The sequence below is a fragment of the Syngnathoides biaculeatus genome, chromosome 10 (assembly GCF_019802595.1).
Source record: "Syngnathoides biaculeatus isolate LvHL_M chromosome 10, ASM1980259v1, whole genome shotgun sequence".
NCBI classification, from domain to species: domain Eukaryota; kingdom Metazoa; phylum Chordata; class Actinopteri; order Syngnathiformes; family Syngnathidae; genus Syngnathoides; species Syngnathoides biaculeatus.
Window position 1 is genome coordinate 8,796,518 of NC_084649.1, and position 17,606 is coordinate 8,814,123.

The 17,606-nt window shown below is 39.8% G+C and overlaps 1 long non-coding RNA gene across 1 annotated transcript in view; it reads left to right on the plus strand.

The window, feature by feature from the left end:
• Positions 1-576: 576 nt before the first annotated feature.
• The window catches only part of LOC133508068 (uncharacterized), a 28,099-nt gene continuing 11,069 nt past the window's right edge, over positions 577-17,606 (plus strand). Inside the window, exon 1 of the long non-coding RNA XR_009796965.1 lies at positions 577-690. This is a non-coding gene — a long non-coding RNA (uncharacterized LOC133508068). The remainder of the gene's footprint in view (positions 691-17,606) is intronic.

Here is a 17,606-nt window from a genome sequence, read left to right on the forward strand (position 1 = left end):
GAGATACAAAAATCCTTATAAGAAAAATATCATGACGTGTGGCAAAAAAAGGATTGGGTCAATTCCAGCTGCCTTTTTTAAAATTAAAAACATACTAAAAATCATGCCACATGTGTCGGTAGACCTTTAAGTAAAGGATTACACATAACCAAATGAATAATAAAAGGAGAGGGCAATGGTCTTAATCTCTTTCTCTTTACTATTCATATAATCTCCAGAAGCTGTCTAGAGTCAAGACTGTGATGCCTTTTTTGCAATCTCCAATTTATTACAACCTCAGCTTTTTAAAAAATATGTTCATGCACGATGCAAGTGATGGTGGACGTTGTGAAAAGTTACAGCTCTTCTATACACCCGCACTGTGCTTTAAACATGCCGGTCTTGTTTCTTAATGGCGTGTCTGTAGGTGTGAATGGCGCATGGCATATCGCTTAAAATAGGTATTCACTGTCTTTGCTCGCTTGACAAAGGAGTGAGAGAGGATGAAAGCCCACAAAGGAGCAGCAGAGTGTGATAAAGAAAAAGAACTGCATAAGGGAGAGCCTAAAAACTACCTTGGCACTGAGTTAATACGCACAGGAAGCAGACACACAAGCACACATACAGTATGCACAGAACAAAATGAAAACCGAGAGGAAAAGGAATATTTTAACTTGAGGAAGGAAAATAAAGTCAGGTGCCAGAAGAGAGGTAAGGCTGCAAATCCTAATATTTGCTCTGATGATGGATAAGATTACACAATAATCATAATCAGAAAAATAACTCAACCTTCAGATATTGTATACCATAGCCCATTGATGCATCTCTCACTGGAGAAGTATTGAAAAAAAATCCCTTCTTTAGCTCTCAGGTGGGTAAATGAAAATCTCCACAATTAATCAAATGCATTGAAATGAAATGTGTGATGGTTGTTTATTAGATGGTGGTCAAGTTGAATGCCTCTGATGATGTCTGAATGGAAAATATGAATCATGCATTACTTTGGGTTTGTTTAATTTGGCTCAAAGTAAAGCAGTCTGCATAATGGAGTTGGCTTGTGTGCCATCTCTGCATCACCCTCCCCCTGCAGCTCACATTTTCACAGCGCTCAAGATAAGCAAAGAGTGATCAGAGCAAAAGAAGTGCTTTAATAACAAGAAAAAAAAATGACTGGGCGTGGGTGGATTCCCCCATCTGAGTTTGTGTGTGTGAATTGTTTGTGTGTAACCGTGTATGTGTGCATACAAAAGTTATCGTGAGAGTAGGAGAACGTTGAATATTCATACGCTCGATATCTTTGAGACTGAGCTCACGTTTTTGTGTACAAGGTGAGTATTTTTGTGTGTGCGGCTCTGTGTTCTTGGTAAGGTTATCCATCACTCCAAGCACTGAATGACATCACCAACGACCCCCACTCTGCTACTCGTACCCTTCCGCCTACTACCCATTCTCCACTCTGATGGCTTGGCAGTGTGCCACAACCTTCCTCTTCTTCCTCCTCCTCTCTCATTTGACTCAACATCAGTGCTCCAGTTTAAGTGCTGAATCATCACAATATACACAAGGCTAACATGGGTCTGCTGGGGTGGGGTGGGCTTATGAGTATGTGGTGGATTCCATAATCAATACCTTGTCATCTCCCAGCCCCTGTGCTCTTGTAAAGCTATAGTTGAGTTAATGAACTGTGAGCCACAGAGGGTAAATTATGACAGACGCTAACTTTATTATTAAACCCTCTGCTCATGGCCCGAGAGAGACAACTGTGGATTTCCAGGAAATGTGACTACTTCTGCGAAAACTCAAGAAAGTAATTATGATATACTGCATGTAGTGCTATAAGCGGCAACAAGGTCTTAGCACTTTGTACGAATGACGTTTAAAATATCAGCCCGCAGACATGATTGCTTACTGATTCCCATGTGTCCCCAATCATAACAGGGTGAGTGCATTCAATATTATACTCATAATTATAACCGTCAAGCCACATTAACTTAGTGAGTGTTGATCTAATTAGTATCAGAAAATGTGTACGGCTGGTTGAAAGTACTATTATCTATACATACACTGTTGAGGAGTAACACATTTAATTAAAACATTGTTTGTAATTTTACTTAATTATGCATTGCATTACTATGAGAAATTAAATTACAGTGGCTTTTGGAAATTTAATTTGAACTTTTAACTTTAATGTGACCTAGTTAAATATTTAGAATTATGGACTTTCCAGTACAATTCAGCTATTTTAGATTTTTTTCATTATTTTTAAATGTGAAGTCGATCCATCCATTTTCTGAGCTTCTTATCCTCAGAAGGGTCATGGAAGTGTCAGAGGTGTTTACAGCTCTCTACAGAAAGGAGGTAGGTTACACCCTGAACTGGATACCAGCCATATCAGGTGTGATCATCTAAATTCTGCTCATTTGTCATAAAGTCAACATGGTATGGTTTGGTTGTTTTCTACACGTTAGACACATATAAGGCAACAACATTTGTAAAAATTGTTTCACTGTGATTTTTCAAGATTGAACTCTCATTGATAAATACATCCCATACATTAGTCAGCATGCAAAAGAGTAAAAACAATCTTAGAGTTGACTTGCTGATAGAAGCGTTTGTCTTTGCAGGTCATTACAGGGGAACCCGATTCAAGAAACCTCCAAAAAGAAAAACAATTTGTGAAGAACCTTATTTCATAACTTAATGGGCCATATCATTACATTGATTCTTGATTTGCTCACATACTCAACCGGACCCTTACGGTTCACTTGACATGATTGCACGCAACCAAGAGAAAACCGTGGAATGTGTAAGTTGTTTGGACTCGTCTTGTCATCAATAATAGGCTCCTGTCCATTCAGCTTACAGTTTGTACTTCGATGTGTCAACATTAGCGTCTCAATGGATACTACAGGGCAAAAGTCTTGGTGAGAAATTAATACATTTTCATTGTTTTGATTGATGACTAAATGTTTTTCTTTCATTTTCACTTTTTATAATGGGTAAGAGGTAAATAGGTAATTTTGTCTATCTAGAGTAAATTTCCGTCATGAAATGGAAAAAAAAAACAGACAGATGTGCTGCTGTTGTGTATCTGATAAGTCTACGAGTGTAGTGGGAAGGGTATAATGTGGTGTGTGTGTGTGTGTGTGTGTGGGCGGAGTGTATATCTATATTAGTATATGCGACTACCAAATGACCTTACGTAGTGTTGTCCAGCTTCCCCTTGCAGCATGTTGCTTGAGCGGGGGAATCGATGTGGTTGGTTGAGCAGCAGCTGTTTGGCGGTCTGGCCTGCATGTTCATGGAAACATTTGCGCGTCTGAGAGGCCAAGCTGTTCAGGGGTCAAATCTTCATTAGGTCATACACAAGAAGGCAATATATACACTAAGATGCATCACTTTGCAACCATATGTCTCCAGAGAGAGTAAAAAGTTGATGAGTGATGTTTCAGTTTTATCTTTGTTGAAGCGCACCATGAAATGAAAGATTTCATGCTTCAGATGCTGAAACAATTGGTGGCTGTTGCCATTTCAAGATGACATATTTTGCAAAACCAGCAACAATATTTCTAGTATTGGGGGTATAATATTGTCTCTTTGCCTCAGTAAAAGTGAAATATGAATTAAAATCATCCCTACATCCCCAAGTTCCAAATGCATTTCTGTCAAAAGGCCCGAGATCACTTAATTTAAATTTCTACGTCACTACCGAAGATCTCCACCTTCTCATTCCGCTCATACTAGCAGGTCTAATCAGACTAATCACAGGAAAAGGGGTGCTCAAAAAACATTGAGTACAACTACAAAGGTACAAGACTGGGTCAAACAGAAGTAGCCGTCACAGGGGTCTTTTCTGGAGACTCGTGACAAAACCAAGATGTTTTTTTCCCCAAATTAAATTGAAATGTCTAAACTAAGTCACTCTGTGGAGTTCTAAATAGCCAAATTATAGGTTCTTTAAAATTATTTTAAGACAAACCCCTCAGTGCTGCTCATTACTCTTCTTTAAATGACTGATTTGAATATAATGTTGTCCAGTTATGATACAACTGTTACTATGGTAAGATCCATGCTGTTCTCTTGTGAGACCACCGTTACTGACAAGGTTTCGTGCTCTTTCGGCTTTATCTCCTACAAGGCTGATTATTCCCATGGTTTTTGAGGAGCGGTGAACCTTGGCAAGATAGATTGATTAAAAAGATAAGACTACAAGCCAATTCTCACAGGTCCACCTGAGTGGTAAATATAAGAACTCTATCAAAGGTATTGGAAAAGCTGGCTATTACAACTTTATGTATTAAGAAAATATGGGGTTGTTCGCTACAACAATAATAACATCTGTATGAGAAAGGAGGCCCATCTGTGCCTTTAAGGACCTTACATTGTGCATGGAGATACAGTCACACATACAGTAGGCCTAATGGACCCTGTAGGCTAAATGACAATGGTTGTGGGAGAGGCATTCAGACCTACAAATTATATAAATATATAGATATATATATATAGTGAAGAAAATAAGTATTTTAACACCCTGCTATATTCCAAGTTCTCCCACTTAGAAATCATGGACGAGTCTGAAATTTTCATCCGAGGTGCATGTCCACTGTGAGAGAGATAATCTTAAAAGAAAAATCCAGAAATCACAATGTATGATTTTTGTTGACAATTATTACTATAGCAGGGTGTTCAAATACTTATTTTCTTCACTGAATATATATATCCATCCATCCATTTTCCAAGGCGCTTATCCCCTCAAGGGTCACGGAGTGCAGGAACCCATCCTAGTTATCATCGAGAAGGAGGCAGGGTACACCCTGAACTGGTTGCCAGAGACAGACAAACAGTCACACTTATAATCACAGGGCAATTTAGAGTGTCCGATTAATTTTGCATGTTTTTGAGATGTGGGAGGAAACCGGATTGCCCGGAGAAAACCCACACAGGCACGTTGAGAATATGCAAACTCCACACAGGCGGGGCCCGGGATCGAACCTGGGTCCTCAGAACTGTGAGGCCAACGCTTTACCAGCTGATCCACCGTGCCGCCATATATATATATATATATATATATATAACAAATGTGAAATGTGAAAAGAAAATATATATATTATTTTTGATTCATTTTCTTTTTTCTTTTTCACATTTGTTTTAGGAGCAACAATAAATCATTGTAAACTGTAGCATTTACTGTTAGAATGGTGTGCTGCTAAATCTTTTACCCCAAAGCAATCTCAACGCAAGAGATGAAATCTGAATTGAATAAACATACCTGTAGCTTGCCCATAACATGTTGAGTATAAGTGCGATGCAATAAAAGGCACAACAACAAAAGCTTATCATGGAGAAAAATACAGAGGGTGTTTCAAAAGTCCTCATGGTTTTGTATTTTTTATTGAAAATTTAAACAATAGATAAAGTGGATGATAGTCACTGGGAAAAGACTAACTATTAACCATCTTTGATTTGGAATGTTGATCAATAACCCAGTGGCCTGTGCACCACGTGCTTCGTAGCAATCTTGCCACAGTTCCATTCATGCCTGACAACATCCAACAACATTTCGGGAGGTCACTGCAGCACATGCTTTTGTGATACGTTCTTCAAGCGTTAGGAGATATCAAGGGCTTGTTCCATAGACTTTCGACTTGATGTAACCCCGCAATAATAAATTCAGATGGAGTGAGATCATGTGAAAGGGAAACTCATTCCATGGAGCACAATTACCAATCCACAGATCCGGGAACTGTACATTCAGGGACGTACATACCTCAGCAAACAATGAGCTGGGGTGCCATGTTTATGGAAAACAACCTGCTACATTTAAGATAAAGCTGACACTTTGGTGAGACAGAATTACTGAAGAAAGTCATATTAATTAAAACTTGAAAAAAAAATGAAACTATGCCACTTTTGCACATCTATGTCGTGAGATTATAACGCAACTCATTGTAGCTTCATCACTAAGCATTACTAGTGATGATGTATCAGTATTACCACACTATTGGACACTTTAAATTGCTCGTTGACTCTGTATCAGTTCTACAATCGTATTTAAAGGGGAAATCCAGTGGTTTGCATTAACAATGTATCCAATAGGTCATGTAATATGTACTCTATCTTGACAATGTGATGTTAAATCCTCTCTCATTTACTATTGTTTTGAGATGATTTTTATTGACAATTACGAATTTTCAGTGGCACTGCCATTTTCGTGAGTCCCATGACCTACGTGGGCGTATGTGACATGTTACATGCTGTTCCAAACACTCAATTACTTATGTCCAACGCTGATTTCTCTGATTCATTTTCATCTGATGAAGAAATAACAGTATCAGTTGATCGGGAAGACGGAGGAATACTTGCATACAAAGCGGCGGAGCTATGAGCTCGCTCGGCCAGGGAGCGTGCTCCGCCGAGCGGCAGTCGTGAGCACGCACCCCGCTCACTTGTCCATTATTTACAGCCGAGTTCCCCCCTGAGCGAGCTCTGCTGCCCGGCTGTAAATAATGTTGAATGTTCGGATAGTTCTTCGGGTGGAATGACGCGGAGCTCGTGGATTGGCGGGGAGCGAGCTCACGGTTCCACCGCTCGGCGGAGCTCAGCTCACGGCTCCGCTGCTCGGCGGCATTATTTACAGCCACAGATTCATATCTGTATGGAAGTATTCCTCCGTCTTCCAAAACAACCGAGCGGCCAAGCCGCTCATAGCCGTGCCGCTCACGGCTGTGTATGGAAGTATTCCTGTATCTTCCCGATTAACCGAGCGGCGGAGAGCCGCTCACGGCCGTGCCGCTCACGGATGTGTATGGAAGCAGTCCTCCGTCTTCCCGATCAACTGATACTCCTATTTTTTCACTAGATGAGGATAAATCCAAGAAACCAGCACTGGGCATAATGGTGTCCCATGTAATCGAGCGTTTGGAATGGCACGTAACACGTCACATACGCCCAAGTAGGTCATGTGACTTGCGAAAATGGCAGTGCCCCTGAAAATTTGTAATTGTCGATAAAAGTTTTCTCGAAACACTATTAAATGAGAGAGGATTTAACATCACATTGTCAAGATAGAGTACCTATTGCATACATTGTTGCATGCAAACCACTGGATTTCTCCTTTAACTACTACTGCACTGCTGGTATCCTTACATTGCTAAATAATGCTTTCCAATGATTTCTTTAGGTCCTAAATGTCTATTTTGTGATAGTGGCTTGTTTGTTGTAGTACTAGAGTAGCTTCCACTTTTCATAGTAGTTTCTACCGTTTTTAACATAAATGGCCAATAATGGTGATCCTGTTTCAGATTAGAATATGAAATACCAAAATAACACACAAGTACTTATGTTCGCAGAAAACAGACAAACACAGTAAGTTAAAGATAATTAATATGAGAACAAATTATAACAAACAATATTTGAAATGCAGGGGGAGCAATATACTGCATATTGTAAATAATTCAGGGCAGTCTTTCATTACTACTGCACCTAAATATCTTGCTATGGTGCGACACAGGAGGCTTTACCCACCAAAGATCAAAGAGAAAACGTAGAAACAAACAAAACAGAAGAACAAGCAGACAGAGGACACAAATATGACATTTGCAATTGGTCAGGATGTTGTTATGAATCTTCATCTTCCTTTCTTTTCAGCATATTAACGCATTAATGACCTTTCGATGTTGTTTCTTCCAAAGCAAAAGTGAAATAAACCTTCATTTTAGACATTGGAAGTAAACCATATAAATCTCACCTTACGATGTCTAAATTCAGTGAACAAATAATTACAAGGGCAGGGTGTGATAGCATGGCTTATTTTTAAAAGTCTGCACCTTTATTGTCGCACAGTATTAAAACACACTTCATAAAAACAGTCAAGGTAAAGGGCTCTGAAAACGAGGCAAGAAAGCAGTGGACTCTTCACATCAGAGCAATAAAATCATCTCCTGCCTCAAGTCATTTCATAAAATGGCAGCGATAAAGAGATAGACTGCGCTTTATTGTTTTTAGATTGCCGGCACTTTGCAAACTCTCTTCGGCTGTGTCTAGAATAATGTAAATATTTCACAGCTATGGGCCTACCAATACATTAAACAGATATATAAGTCAAATAAAGGTCCATAACTGTTTGTGCTTGGCATCCCCAGAGGGGACATTAAGCAAGGATATTCCCCTTTTCAGATGACAAGGGGACATTCGCTTTTCCCTGATGAATGGTGGGCACAAGCTAGGCCTCAGAGATCAACTGAAACACCAGAGAAAACAAACATTGAGTGTGAAAAAGCTTCAGGTTTTCAACAAAGGACCTACTCCACACAAGGGTATTACATGCATCCAATTTTCTAAAAAAAAAAAAAAAAAAAAAAAAAAAGCTGCATACCAGTATGCCTTTTAAATGAGACTGGATTTTAATTAAGGGAGGATTGTACGATATTAATGTACCCAACTCAAATGAATGGCTAATTTTCCCAACGTGGCACGATATGAACACTTACTGGCTTATGCAAACAAAAAGAGGTGAGACAGGCTCTCGATGGACAACAAAACCTCTGGAAGACTTGACTACGACAGCCAAGGTAATTAGAGAGACAGGCAGGAGAGTACTTGGTGTGTCTTCTGGTAGGAAAGGGGAGAAGGAGACTTCATGGTGGAATCCCAAAATACAGGGAGTCATATAGAAGGAAAGAGATTACTGAAGAAGAAGTGGGACACTGAGAGGACTGAGGAGAGGTGAAAGGAGTACATCAAGATGTGACGTAGGGCAAAGGTAGAGATGGCAAAGGCTAAACAAGAGGCATATGAAGACATGTACACCAGGTTGGACACCAAAGAAGGAGCAAACGATCTCTACAAGTTGGCCAGACAGAGGGATAGAGATGGGAAGGATGTGCAGAAGGTTAGGGTGATTAAGGATAGAGATGGAAATGTGTTGACTGGTGCCAGTAGTGGGCTAAATAGATGAAAAGAATACTTTGAGAAGTTGATGAATGACGAAAATGAGAGAAAAGGCAAAGGCGATGTTCAGAGCTGTGGGAATTATAGAGGAATAAAGTTGATGAGCCACACAATGAAGTTATGGAAAAGAGTAGTGGAGGCTAGACTCAGGACATAAGTAAGTATCTGCAAGCAACAGTATGGTTTCATGCCTAGAAAGAGTACCACAGATGCATTATTTGCCTTGAGGATGCTAGTGGAAAAGTACAGAGAAGGTCAGAAGGAGGTACATTGTGTCTTTGTGGATCTAGAGAAAGCCTATGACAGAGTACCAAGAGAGGAACTGTGGTACTGCATGCATAAGTCTGGTGTGGCAGAGAAGTATGTCAAAATAGTACAAGACATGTATGATGGCAGCAGAACAATGGGGAGGTGTGCCTTAGGTGTGACAGAAGAATTTAATGTGGAGGTGGGACTGCATCAGGGATCAGCTCTGAGCCCCTTCCTGTTTGCAGTGGTGATGGATGGGCTGACAGATGAGGTTAGACTGGAATCCCCTTGGACCATGATGTTTGCAGATGATATTGTGATATGCAGTGAAAGCAGGGAGCAGGCAGAGGAACACTTAGAAAGATGGAGACGCACTGGAAAGGAGAGGAATGAAGATGAGCCGAAGTAAAACAGAATATATGTGCGTGAATGAGAAAGGTGGAGGGGGAAGAGTGAAGCTCCAGGGAGAAGAGATAGCGAGGGTGGAGGACTTCAAATATTTAGGGTCAACAATCCAGAGCAATGGTGAGTGTGGTAAGGAAGTGAACAAACGGGTCCAAGCAGGTTGGAACAGCTTGCGGAAGGTGTCTGGTGTTCTATGTGACAGAACAGTCTCTGCTAGGATGAAGAGCAAAGTTTACAAAACAGTGGGGAGGCCGGCCATAATGTACAGATTAGAGACGGTGGCACTAAAGAAAAAACAGGAAGCAGAACTGGAGGTAGCAGAAATGAAGATGTTGAGGTTCTCGCTCAGAGTGAGTAGGTTGGAAAGGATTAGAAATGAGCTTATTAGAGGGACAGGCAAAGTTGGATGTTTTGGGGACAAGATTCGAGAGAGCAGACTTCAATGATTGGACATGTTCAGAGGCGAGAGAGTGAGTATATTGGTGGAAGGGTGCTGAGGATGGAGCTGCCAGGCAAAAGAGTGAGAGGAAGACCAAAGAGAAGGTTTATGGATGTGGTGAGGGAAGACATGAGGGCAGTTGGGGTTAGAGAGGAAGATGCAGGAGATAGGCTAAGATGGAAAAAGATGACACGCTGTGGCGACCCCAAACGGGTCAAGCCGAAAGGAAAAGTACAAGAAGAAGAATAAGTTTACTGAGGGCATTTCTTTGGAATGATTTGTGCAGCTCAGACAAGAAAATGATTGCATGCTGAAGGCAGCATCTACCAGGAACCAAAAAAGACCTGGCAGCGCAAATGAAAATCATCAGAATAGATGCTATCTCTTGGACGTACTTTAAATTTCAGCCACAATAAGAGACACATTAGGCCCCTGACGAGGTATGTAAAATTGTGGAGTCTTTTGGACACATTATTTTTTTTTTTTAATCTTAAAATGTGTGGCTCAATTACCAGAATCCTCAAAGTCGCTCAATATGTTAGGAGAATATTAAATGTAGAATTTCAGAACTTTTGTGGGAGCTATGTGGTATTACTCAGTCAAGAATGGCATTGAAAGGAAGTCACATTTTCCCAGTCACATTTTTCTTTATGTGTTAATTGCTAATGCATATTGATGGAATATGAGGAGTGTCTAAATTGAAGATAGCTTAAAAAATATGAAGATTATTACAGTTTAATAGCTTTTTTAACTTTAATTTTTATGTAAAGTGGTTCATTCATTTTTACCCTTGAATAGCAGTTAAATATTCTTAAACACTTTGCAGACTGCCTAGCATTGAACACAATTACATTGTTATGTGCACACTGCACACAATAATCCAATATTGTGCAATTATGAAGGAAGTGGAGGCTGTTAACCTCTACAAAGTTCACAACAACAATTTAAGTGAAAATAGTGATGGGGATTTCGGCTCTTTTTTGAGAGCAGGGTCTTTTGGCTAGTCCTTCCTCATTTTTTTTTTGTTGTTGTTGCAATAAATATATTAACGAATTACATGTAAAAGTACATACTAATTTAAAAAAATAAACATCAAATCAGCATTATTTGTATTGCTTTATTAATTCACATGCTCAGGATGTTACAAAAAAAATACTGACACAAGAGGGTAACAGTTTTAGGGATTGTTGAACTTTTGTTCATTAAAATGAAGTTCCCTTTTGTCTTTGCGACTTCTTGGAAGTACGTAATCCGTGAACAGTCCGCACATATCTAATGTAATAGTTTGTGGAGCCTGGCCAAAATGACATTTTTATTTTGCCCAAGTATGAACTTTGCTTTCTCTATTAACTTTAGAAATACGTACAAATTTGACCCTATGTTTTGGGCATTTAGTATTTTTCTTAAACTTGCATGAAGGTTGCTGGATCAAAGTCATGGGAATGTGTGTTTCTTTCAGCTTGTCCCTTTCGGGGTCACCACAGCGTATCATCTCAGATGAACGCATATATATGTTTGGCACAATTTTTACGCCGGATGCCATTCCTGACGCAACCCTTGTGGAGGCCCGAGTGGGATATGAACCCACGACCCCTGGTTTACCAAGCCAGTGCTCTAACCGCTGAGCTATGGGGCCTCTGAATGGTGAAGATATAATTATATTTTGAATCCTATATGCCCATGTATTACGCAAGTGAAAATGCAATTGGCATTGCATTACATTTTCTGTTTATGTGTTTATGTCTAAGAAAATATAATGTAGATTGGTGAATGTGATGTATTTAAGTAAATTTTTCAAGTGTATCAATTTGACCTAAAACTCATTACATTCTGTCAGTCACATTCAGTGGGGGTTGTTTTTTTTTATTTTTACAAGCGCTGAACAATCTCGAGGTCAACCAGTGCTCCGGAAGATATTATACTTGACATTTGATCTTCCATTGTAAAACAATTGGATGTGTACATGAAACAGTGGCTTTCTACTTCAGTAAAACTAATGAGGAAAAAAGTGAAATTGTACAATCTATATTGCTCTTGACCTCAGTTTTAGATTAAAATCTGATCAGTGTCTTAAACGATTACATAGAAATGAAAATGCGCACTGGGATTTACAGTCAGACGTCATGACCTCCCATCAATTTTACCGAGCTCAAGGACCTATTGTGACCCTAAAATTGCCAATATTGAAGCTCATTGGGGGGGGGTTAGAGCTTTGGAGGGGGGTTAAAAAGACAAGAGAGGTACAGCTGTGTTCTGCTCTTGCTTCGAATAGACAGAAAAAGTGGGGGAAAATCATAATCTCACGCTGCCTGATGCAAGCTTAAATGCTCTATTGCTTTGCTGATCACGTTGCGCTCCCATCATCTTTCCCTGGCATCTTGAAGACAAATCTGGGCCGCTGCTGCGCACTCACACACAAACCAGTATGCACGGCAACAACAGCAGCTGAAGCGTGATAAATGACACTCTCGTCCCAACGGGTCCCTGTCGATGCATGTTCAAGTGGATGGGATTGAATTTAACCATAGAAATGACAGGCCATTCTTTTTTCGGGCACAAGGCTGCCGGTGTGAATGGTTTACAGTGACGCGGGGCTTGGGTGATTGATGCCCCATGAGGAAGAGCTGGCAAATTTCTATAGAAAGACAAGGAAGGAGCACCTTTGTCATAAATGTGAGCTCCTGCACTTCCTCGGATTGTGGCACTTTTCTTGAACCTACACACTCCTTATCCTCTTTAGCACCTGATCCCTCTTTGAAGGCGCTTACACCTCTTAAACTAAAAAAGAGAAAAAAAATGTAGTATTTACCACATCCTGACATTTCTGTCATCAGTGGGCAACTGCATTGCTGGGTGAGAGACTCCAGTTAAGCTCCAAATGGACTCTGTGCCTACTTTTTTTTTTCGTCTCCTGCATTGATATGTAGCATTTGAGTTTAAACCACATTTTATTTAGTTTGATGCCACTGCTGTCCAATAGCACTCTTTGTCGTGTGCCTTTTTCTCTGTCAACACCATTAATTTTTGTTTCCATAAACTCCTTTGGGATCACTAGTGGACGGAACTCCTGTGTCGCACCTGCTGTCTCTCATCCTCGACTGGGTCTTTAGATGTATCAAAAGTGGATGGGAGATAGCACATGGGTTACATGTTGCATATTTTACATTGATAATCTCGGTAGTTTGTACAGTAGTTTTACTCATTCCTTATTTATCTTTTGTTTAATATGGCACCATTTATTGTTTCATTGTTCATCAACAAATGAAAATGTTTCCAGCATTTCATTCAGCTAGCATTAATAGCTAGCATAGTTAGATTCTGCCTGTCTCTGTTTGTGGGATCTTTATTCTGCTGTCACTCTGTCCATCTCTTTGTAGTAGTAGTCACTTCGTGCTAACCCTTTGTTGTTATTTTGTTAATTACACAGTTGTTTGTCTCACATTTACATAGATTTGGTATAGTGGTCTTGAGCAAATGTTGCATTTACAGTTTGAAGGCAACAGCTTTACTTTTTTGTTTGTAGCAATAGTCCCTCTGGAGCAATATCTATATCCCTGACAAGGCGGAAATAATTTCTAGCATTTGTTATGTGTTGTAGATTGAGTATTGCACATAGGTTAATCATACCTTGCATTTTCAAAACAATAATAAAAAACACATCATCTCTCTGGAATTTATTTTGAAGAAAACAGTGTGTGTTTCTTTCGGCATCGCCACAGTGTGTCATGCATATATATGTTTGGCACAATTTTTATGCCAGATGCCCTTCCTGACGCAACCCTTCCCAGGGACTGGAGGCCCCAGTGGGGTATGAACCCCCAACCCCTGGTTTACCAAACCAGTGCTCTAACCACGGAGCTACGCGGCCTCTATTTGAAGAAAATAGAAAAAATAAAAATATTTACCATTACAATATCTTGCATTAAAGTGTGACCCTATGAAGCAAAACACCCAAAAAATGTTCTCCATAAACATGGCCGACATGTTGCACTGCAATACTTTACATACACTATACTACATTTTAGAGTAGTTAAGGTGAGATTTCTTGTAGTTATTATTTTTTATATGAGGAAAATGTCGTAATCTGTAATTATCTATTCAGTACCAATGCAACCAAGAAGTGTTCATATTATGGCCATGTACAGTAGAAGAACCTAGTAGAATTGGAAGTTTCTTTGCCTTCTTGGTGAAAGTTTTAAGTGCTGATGATAACCTTGTCCTTTTATAACTGAAAACATGATGTCAACCAACAAGGCAACATTTTAGTACTCTATTTGACTTACAGTATATTTATGTTGAGATATTCTTCAATGTAAGTAACGTGTGTTTGTAAATATAAACTTCTCAACAAGGTTATAAGTTGGCAAGCGTGATGAAAAAAGTAATTTAATGATTTCAAGGGATGAGCGCTATTGACAAGCATTATGAACGACTTTTAGTACACCATTGGTTGCATTGGTTACAACAGAACATTTCTGTATAGCAATTGTTTCTGCATTCCTTTTTCTCCCAAAATACTAGTAAAATCTAACAGGAACAAGGATACATCCATTATCAAAGCCACTTATCCTCACAAAGGTCCCCACCCCAGGTAACTTCAGGTGAAAGGCAGATTACACCCTCAACTGATCGCCAGTCAGTCACAGGGTAGATATCGACACTATCACTGAGCGGGAATCGATCCCACGCTGCCCAGACCTAAGTCAGGTGTGTGTACCACTACACCTTCGGTGACTCCCATGAAAGAGGGATAGATTCAATGTAAAATTATTTGTTGCCTCCCGTGTCATGGTAACTAAATGTCGATGTACTCTTTTGAAGACCAACGTACAAGCAGAATCTTCATCTACCCAAAAAACTACAAGCGGACCTGGCATCTGAGCGAAGGGACTCAAGCATTCACAAGAAAATGCTAAAGCCTCCTCCACAATGGAGGGGTTAAGAGGGTCATACCCAGGGAAGGATTAGGAAGATGTTTTCCTCTATCTTCAATTCTGCAGGCCTGGCTGCCTGGTTGAGCTTGCCACCATATTCATATCCATTCAAGTCCTGGAAAAACACTCCTACCTCCAAATCCACTGGGTTAACCAAAAAGAATGCCTAATGTCCCCTTGTGTAATCCACCCACATCTTATCCCCCATTCCCTCTCTCACTCGCACACACAAAGTAATTTTCTAGCATCAATGCAGAGAAGAATGCAATTTAAACTGTTCTTGATAATTAACCCAGATTCATCTCCAACCCCATCTTTGCTGATTATATAAATGGCCATTACTACAGCATTATGAATATTCATCATTTTTCAGTGGTCGTCCTTCTCTCTTTTCGGGTGGGTGGAAATTGTGTGGATGGGGATATTTGGCTGAGACTGATTGCCACACACATTATATTACATATAATCCATGACTACAGTTTTGCTGCTAATAAGAAATTTATTAATCATGTTTGACATCCCAAGTGGGCATTTATGCAAATGCCACTCAACCATTATTTCCACAAATACTGTCTCTTAGTCATCTTGTGACAAAATAAGGAAGTATGTCACGACATTTAGTGATACTGGATAAGTTACGGTATATCAAAACAAATCTACTTCACTTTACACCAGAGTTGAGCTAGAAGTTGAGTTCACATCACTAACCGAAATAGAATATAAATGTGGGCGAGATAATCAGCCTTGTGAATTGTGACCACAATGTGTCAAAGCTGTGATTTTACCATAAGACTCAAGCAGTGACAAACAGAGCAGAACAGAGAGGGGAAAAAAAGATGAGTGGGAGCAAAGGAGCAGTAAAGGGAGCGAAAGAGGCACAGCAAAGGCTTTCATATTAAAAAAAAAAAAAAAAAGAGGGAGAAGAAACGAAAACCTGCCCACTCACAGTGCGATAAATTGGGAGTTGACACAAGTCACAGCACAACAATGGACAAGAACATTGGCTAGGGAGCCATCACTGAGAAACCGATGAGATCGAGCCTGGGAGAATTGTCTCTGTGAGCCAACATTGGGGCTTAGCTCCCAAAATGCTTCAGGATTAAGACAGCATCCAAGTGGAGGTGGAGTTGGCAGGAGCACATTAGTCCCTCGTGATTTTCTCTGACATTTTCTTCACTTCTTTGAAGCCACTAATACCTTGTCTCATACTTGGCATGACACTTTATGGTACAAACCACAGAAATACAATAACATAGATATCACTACTGTTTGCTTCCAAAAATAAAATCTACCGGTAATCCAAAAACCTGGCTGTTTGTTTCATTCTTTTTTTTCCACAAGTGCCTTGAGCTGCCTCTACATTTAAAAATGAATGAATTCTTCTCCACATCTGATAAAATGTCTGATCCATTTGAGATTATTGCCTCATGTAGCAGCTCAGTGCAGGTGTTTGCGCTTGAAGACTTTACTCAACATACACAAGCCTTTCACAGAGGGTGGATTCCAAAACCAGAAAAACAAAACTTGGTAAGTCCTCTATTTCAAAGAAGTTAAAAGGGCTGTGTCAGCAGTATCTTTAAGAGTAATGTCACCATCAAATAAGTGCTAAATATCAGAATTGTGGACTCCAGTCATATGGCATGAGTCATAAGTTTGATGACTTTATACTCGACTTGACAAAATGTTAAAAGACTTGCAAGTCAACTTGGACTGCAATGACTTGTGACTTTTCTTGGACTTGAACCCAATAACCTCAAAAGACAAAATGTGGAGAAACCAATACGTTTTAGAAAGTGTCTAATATATTGCTGCACTCTAACAATATATGTAACTTACTATTTTACAGCAAGAAAATCCGATAAGTGAATGCATAATACTGAAGGTCTTTATTTGGTCAAAGTGTCTAACACCATTGCTCATCTGAAGGTAGGTGAAAAACATCTTTGAATAGTTAATGCCCTGTCGTGAACATTTTGATAGAGTACTTGAAAAAGAGGCCATTCTTTCAAAAGTAATGGTTTCATTAATAAAGTACAACACAAATCAACAATAAATGTGACAACAATCAGACTAGAATCAGAATCAGCTTTAATAGCCAAGTATGTAACAACACACAAGGAATTTGTCTCCTGCAGTCGGTGCGTCCCTGGTACGACATTCAGAACAAACAAAGTACAAACAAACAAGAACAAAGAGCGATAGACATTTAATTAATTGGAACTATTCCTTATTAAAGTGACAATTGTGCAAGATGCAGAGTCTCTTTTTGCTATACCTTTAATTGGTCTGGTTTTGGAGGTGAAGTCTGTAGTATACCCAAAGAGCCTAGTTGATGTCCGGCAGTGATGTGGCTGAACCTATCAGCCTTGAAAACGGGCCTACTCATCTCTCAAAATTCAAAATGGAATCTAATGTAACCAGAATGGGCAGGGAGGTGATGTCATGAGTTTGTCTCTTTCGGGTGCACACAGCATCACGTGACTGGAGCACCGTCGGATGTTGTGCACTGCCTCGTGGTTCACTTCATTACTCTTAATGACGGCTTTGGATGTCATTGGCAGGGAATGATTTATTTGAGTGTGCATCAGAATATTTATATCAATGATGATGTACATAGAACTGTTCACTGGGGAAAAGTGCAGCCAATACCA